Source organism: Hippopotamus amphibius, chromosome 12 (genome assembly GCF_030028045.1).
Source record: "Hippopotamus amphibius kiboko isolate mHipAmp2 chromosome 12, mHipAmp2.hap2, whole genome shotgun sequence".
Lineage (NCBI taxonomy): Eukaryota > Metazoa > Chordata > Mammalia > Artiodactyla > Hippopotamidae > Hippopotamus > Hippopotamus amphibius.
The window spans coordinates 57,620,493-57,626,605 of NC_080197.1; the positions used below are offsets into that span (position 1 = coordinate 57,620,493).

The window sequence follows — 6,113 nt, forward strand, 5'->3', positions numbered from 1 at the left end:
TTAACTATCTACTCATCTACTCATGCACCCCTGGTCCCTTCACCCCCACTAGGCTCCAGCTTCCTTGTTTGTAAGTAAAGATAATAATTCAGAGGCTTGCTGTGGGGATTAAATGAGATAATATTTAGAGTACTTAGCACTACATTTGGTACATAGTAAGTGTTAACTAAATGATTACTGTTGTTGACAAAATTATTAGACCTGTACCCTGACTGGTGACATTCAGGAAGGAAAAGGAGACAAGGACATGTCAGCAGGGAAGACACACAGAGAGCGAAGTCTATATACCACTGTTGGGAGACAGGGTTTGAGAAGTACAGAGTACACAAAGTATTTTTCATACAAAGCACACAAATTACTTACTGTGCCTCCAGGACTGCTGAAGAATCTAGAGAAGTGTAGCCAAAATCTCCAGGTCATAAAAGCTGAAGAGCAATGACTGTATAGAAGGAGAACAAGACCAAGAAAAAAAAAAGTGCTTATTGATGTGTACAGAAGCATCTCTGATTCCAAACTTTCAATGTTCTAACTATTCATAGACAGAATGAAAGCCAGGCTCCACAGCAAAGCAAGCTCCCTGCTTGTCCAAAACAGATGGTATTAGCATCATGCAGAGTCATTTAAGTTTCTGCCATCTTGTTCTTTATTCTGGGGAAGTGGTTGTATCTGTGGTTGATTCTGAGGTGTTAACCATTATTAACTCCATCATATTTGATAATTTCAAAAGTAGTAAAAGTGTCCCAAAATTAGGAAGAAGAGGAATAGAATCCCCTCCTGAAGCAGAAGCAGAGACAGCAAATAATTGTAAAAGGTGAAAAAACAATGGATGCTGCCTTTGCACGTGGTCTCAGCGATTTATATACCTGTGGAATCAATAAGACTCAGCAAAAGACAAGGAAAACAGGAAACCTTCCGTATGTGTGGCCAGAGAATCAGCACCAATTTGGGTTGTCTGCTGGTCTAGTGTTAATTCAGGGGAAGGCAAGGAGCTTGTTTAAGAATTTAAAAGTTGAATGTGTATAAAAACAGATGATTGAACCTGGTGTACCCCCCAAAAAAATAAAAAAATAAAAAAGAATTTAAAAGTTGAGCACTGTACAAGTGCTACTATCATAAGCCACAGACAAACCGCCAAAGTTCGAGGCCTTTCTGAATTTACACATCAACCTGAATGGTGGGCTCACTAGCTGACCTGCACCTGCTAAGGTCTTAGAGAAGCCACCTATCTCAATGGACTTTCAATGGAGACAAAACTAGCCTATGATGGGAAAAGATGCCCCCAAAATTTCTGTCAGCAAGGAGGTGAGAGTATGTCTGACTTCCCTGTAAGTTTGCCCAACTTGCACTCCTTTTTACTGAGAATAACCCTTGAAAACAAAACCTGTACTTAAAGGAATGTGGAACTTCTTTTATAACAAAGCATAGTGGACGTAAAAGCACCTCCCAGAAATTATGTCCTGAAGATCCCGAAAATTTTATGAATCAGGGGGTGGTAAATGGAAATAATATGCCATCACTATTAATTCAAGCTGTATGGGGAAAAAATTTTTTTAATTTGTTTTGCCATTTTTCTCTTATTATAATAATATACATACATGGGCTTTAAATCCTGGCTTTTGTTCTGCCGCTTCTTCCATTAGGTTTTAAGCTCATCAAGGTTTTCTAGACTCTACCACATTCATGCAAAGAGAGAACACACACACATTCGCAGAGACTGTGCCTCTGGAGCTCTACTTAAAACTATCAGTATGGTCCATCAGGGCACGGACAAAGGTCTGCATCTTGCTAGAAAGGTAAGGACAGGTAAGTACCCCTACCACTGCCTAGACATACTGTTTTCCCCTAACCTTTAAATCCAATTGAGTTTATTGTGATTTCAATATCTAGATAACCAATAACAAATGCAAACCATTCCTGAAACTTCATAAATAAAAGCAGTTGTACCATTCATTCAACAAAGAAGCATTTACTGAGTAGGCCTATACTGGGCCCAGTGCAATTCTACAATACCTTTTATTTCACAATCCCAAAGAGTTTTCAAAGTTGCCCTAACATAAAGTATCAGTGATTGAACTTGTCTCATTTTATACATGTACAACACTACTCAAAACACTGATTTAGGCATTATAAATTTAGCTGTTTGGAAATAAAAACTGAAAGGGCTGAGACTGACGTTCAATCATAAACTAAATTCCAATTTCACAATTCAATCCAAAAAATATGAAGGGCCACGTAGCTTTAAAAAAATTACAAGCCAAAATATACAATGATTCAAACATTCCACTAGGCAAAGGGGTTAATATAGTTAAAACTTCTCAGTTCTAAATCCTTATGGGTATTCTTATTAGGTAATTGGTCAAATTTATCAAAAGTCCCACTCAATAATCATATTTAATTTGCACCAAGAGCAACTTCCAAAAATGGATTAAATATCTAACATGCCAAAAATAACTTATTTACCTGGGTTTTCACTATTTTGGGGCTTTTCCTAGAAAACAGATCCCTAAATTTAGGTGTCAGAGGAATGTATTTTCCCAAATCAAGTCTTTGAAACTACAGACCTGAGAAAGACCACCAAAAGTGGGAGATAAAATAAGGAGAGTGTTTAAGCACGGGGCTGCAAGTATAAGCCAGAATGCCTGGGTTGGAATCCTTGTTCTACCATATTCTAGGTCCCTCAGTTATTCTGTCTGCAAAATGGGAATAAAAACACCTACTCCATACAGTTGCTATAAGGATTAAACCCAGGTAGGTTAGTACTGTAAGGGCTTAGCAGCAAGCAGCATTATATTAAGTATTCGCTCATGACGATTACCATACGACTAGATCATTCAAATCATCTACACAAATACCTTTCCCTGCTGAAAGCCTTCCTTCATCGGTCTAGTAGAATTTAACCTCTCCTCCCTTGGCTTCTCCATAAAATGATTGTGTATTATAGTTATTTGGGTATATTTCCCTCCCATGAGGTTGAAAATAGAGAGCACAGCTCATCTGAGTGGACAGGGCAGTAAATACTATTCATTGTTGCCCTTCGGCTCCCTCTCCCTAAAGGTTCTGAACAATAATACCCTGCCAATTAGCAAACCTTTACCTGGAGAAAGGAGCTTTATGTAATCAGCACACTGAAGCACTGGGCAAACCTTGCTAAATATTCTCTTAAGACTTAAACAAAAATTTGAGGGGGGTGGGGGAAAAGGAGTCACTTAATATTTTTTAACTACTGACCAAGGTTATCTTTCAAAATTAATTTTTAAAAATTTCTTATGCTTTAAAAGCTTACTCTCGTTATTTCATTCAAAAAGTCTACGGTGCTCTTACTACAGTAGCATAATTTCTGCATATATCAAGTCTACCTAATCATAACTTGCCCACCTGCTGATTTGAATGGGGTCTTGTGGTGCGGGGTGATCATATGCTTGCTTGATTCACCCTCCACTGTTTATGTAAAATAAAATCATTTTAACATTACACTGAGATGCAGATCTTTCTGGCTTTGATTTGTGCCCTCTTTCCTCTCTCAAAAAAAGTGCCACACACATCCAAAGAAGCTTCCAACTTATCCCAGGTTACTGGGAAAACACTTTCTGAAGTGTTATCCAACTCCGCCAACAAAATGATGTTGCCCTTACATTGAGAGGAAAGAACTTTTCTGAAAACAAATAGCTGAATTGAGTCTATTGCTTTGTTACCCCTTTCTATAAAGTATGATTCTTCCTTTGTTTTTATAGTGTCTTATCTTTTGAAATTAATTTTTTTCAGCATAAAAACTGCTGAGGACAACTTCTTATTTGCACAAATATTCCTGGTCTCTACTCTTTATTTTAAAACAAATTCAAAAACAAAAGGCTAAAGAAGAATTGCACTCATTTAATGTGGTTTTTCTAAGTCTAATTTTTTCATTCCCCAGTGGCAGGGCCTTTCAAAGGATTACAAAAACTACATCCAATTTGTTTCTCATTCTAAACATACCCCAACCAAATGAGGAACACTCTCAGTCATCTTAACAAGGAGAACACCACAAAGCTAAGCCAGATCAAACAAAAAAAATTTTTTTACCCATTGTACTTCCTTTGAGATCAGGATTTTTTTACATAAAGGTACTTTGATGAACCTATGCAATGAACAAATGTCATCATAACTTAACATCCTATTTTGGACTAATTTCTCGCCCCTCAAATAGTCACAAGAATGGCCATTCACATACAATACCTCTCAGCTACTGGGTAGAGAGTATAATAAACTTAATTGTTTTATAAATTCTGAGGCATACAAAGAAAGGCCAGCCAAACACAAAGAGGTTTCCAGTATTTTATATACATTTACGATTGAGACAAAGAACTTTCAAAAACGGGCCCTCAGTAAGCAGAACTGGGCTTAAAGAACAATAGACCTTGCCTTAAAGCAGGGTGACTTAACAGGTTTAAGCCCCCACTCCACTCACAGCCCCCAAAAGACAAGATCTCACTCCCATCTTACAGATTTTAGTAGTAATAAAGCTAATACTCAGGCCATCTTTTCCAAGGAATTGGCTCCTATCAAAACTTACCACAAGTTGCGTGAAACAGACAAGAGCGCGGGGTTCTGCATTTTATCAAGTGAGGAACAACAGCATCACAGTTGTTGGACAAGCCACTGCTTCTAGCACCACCAGCTCACCCCGCCCCCCTCCCATTTCTTTTTATGTCTTTCCTCCAAATTTACAATCCGAAAAGCGGTCCCACAAATCAAAAGTAGTATCAGTACAGGGGAGGCCACTAGTTTTGAAAATAAAGTTTGCTCTTTGCTATCAACCCGGCAACTTTTTAAAGGTGAAATGTCTCCTACTCACTCGGGTACAACCTTCCCTATTCCCATACGAAACAACCACTCGTTTGTCCCCGATAGTAAAGGTGAAAAAAGGGAGTCGGGGAAAATGATGTTGAAAGGCAGGGGCTAGGGTTCCAGAGGTAGGGACAGATTTTGAGACCGGTTTTGAACACTCCGTGGCTTCTGGGAGCTGGGCGGCTTTACTGTGTCTATTTGAGAAATGTTTAGCAATCTGACGCATCAGTTTTTAGGAATGGTACACAAACAGCCCCCACAATCTAAGATCCATGCCCAGAATCCTTCCCCTCGGCGGCATCCGCTGGAGGGCACGGGACGGGAGAAGCAGCAGATACAGGAGAGGATTCGCGACGTTTGTTATTGTTTATGAAGCCCAGGCAGGGACCGGGAGCGGGGTGCTCGGGGGCCGAGGAGCGGAAGGCGAAAGGAGCGGGGAAGGACAAAGATTCCTCTCCGGGCTCGAGGCCACCCCTCCGGACACCCGGTGCTAGTATCACCCCGGGGAACAAGAGGGCCAAGGCCGTCGCCGGAGCTTCGCCGGAGACATTTCCAACCCCGAAATTAGCCCGGCTTTTCCTGGACACCCAAAGATACCCAAGATCGTCTCCTGCTCCCGTGCTCAGAGTTGCGGCCGGCGCGGCGAGCCAGGCCCCCCGGCCGCGGAGCGCCGCATCCGCGCACTCACCTGCCTCCAGTAGCGCCCGCGGCCGGCTCAGCCTCCGCACGGACCACAGCCGGCCCGGCGCCCGTCCGCTCCCTTCTGTCCGCTCCGCCCTCGCCCCGCCCCCGGGAGGTGGGACCCGCCGCCGCCGCACTGGAATCTCGGGGCGGCCTCCCTGAACTCTCGCGAGTCCTCCCTCCTCCGCTTCTAGGTGGCTGGGCCGGTCGGACTCGGCCCTGACGTCATACGCACCACAGCCGGAAGTAGCGTTTTGTCGTCAACGCAGGCCACCCTCCCGCGCCCCAGCCACCTGCGCCCGGTGAATTCCTGACTGGTCCTGGAGGAGCAGTTTGAAGAGTCACCGCTTCCCTTCCTCATAAGCCTCACCTCACTTCCTTCTTCTGTGCTCAAATCTAGTTCAGGCCACTCTTGAGAGCGGCCCAGTGTGTTTGTTGCCACATTAGTCACGTGCCGTGAATGTCGCCAGAGTTTTTCTTGATGCTTCACAATGCAATGTGAGTGTTAGAGGTGGAAAAGGGCGTAGAGATCATTTCAATTGTTTTTTTGGAACATTTTGCAGAGTAGGAAAGTGTGGTCAACAAAAGTGAATTGACTGACCAAGCTG

General features: G+C 42.4%; 1 protein-coding gene across 5 annotated transcripts in view; it reads right to left on the reverse strand.

Annotated features, from left to right (window-relative positions):
- STK38L (serine/threonine kinase 38 like) overlaps positions 1-5,606 on the reverse strand; it is a 77,185-nt gene extending 71,579 nt beyond the window's left edge. For 4 of the 5 annotated variants that reach the window (XM_057702018.1, XM_057702017.1, XM_057702020.1 and 1 more), the window contains exons 1-2: positions 5,513-5,606; positions 364-439 (exon numbers count right to left, since the gene is read on the reverse strand). The gene's annotated coding sequence lies outside the window, so the exon portion shown is untranslated. The remainder of the gene's footprint in view (positions 1-363; positions 440-5,512) is intronic. The other variant, XM_057702021.1, reaches the window with a different exon arrangement.
- Between the last annotated feature and the right edge of the window lie 507 nt (positions 5,607-6,113).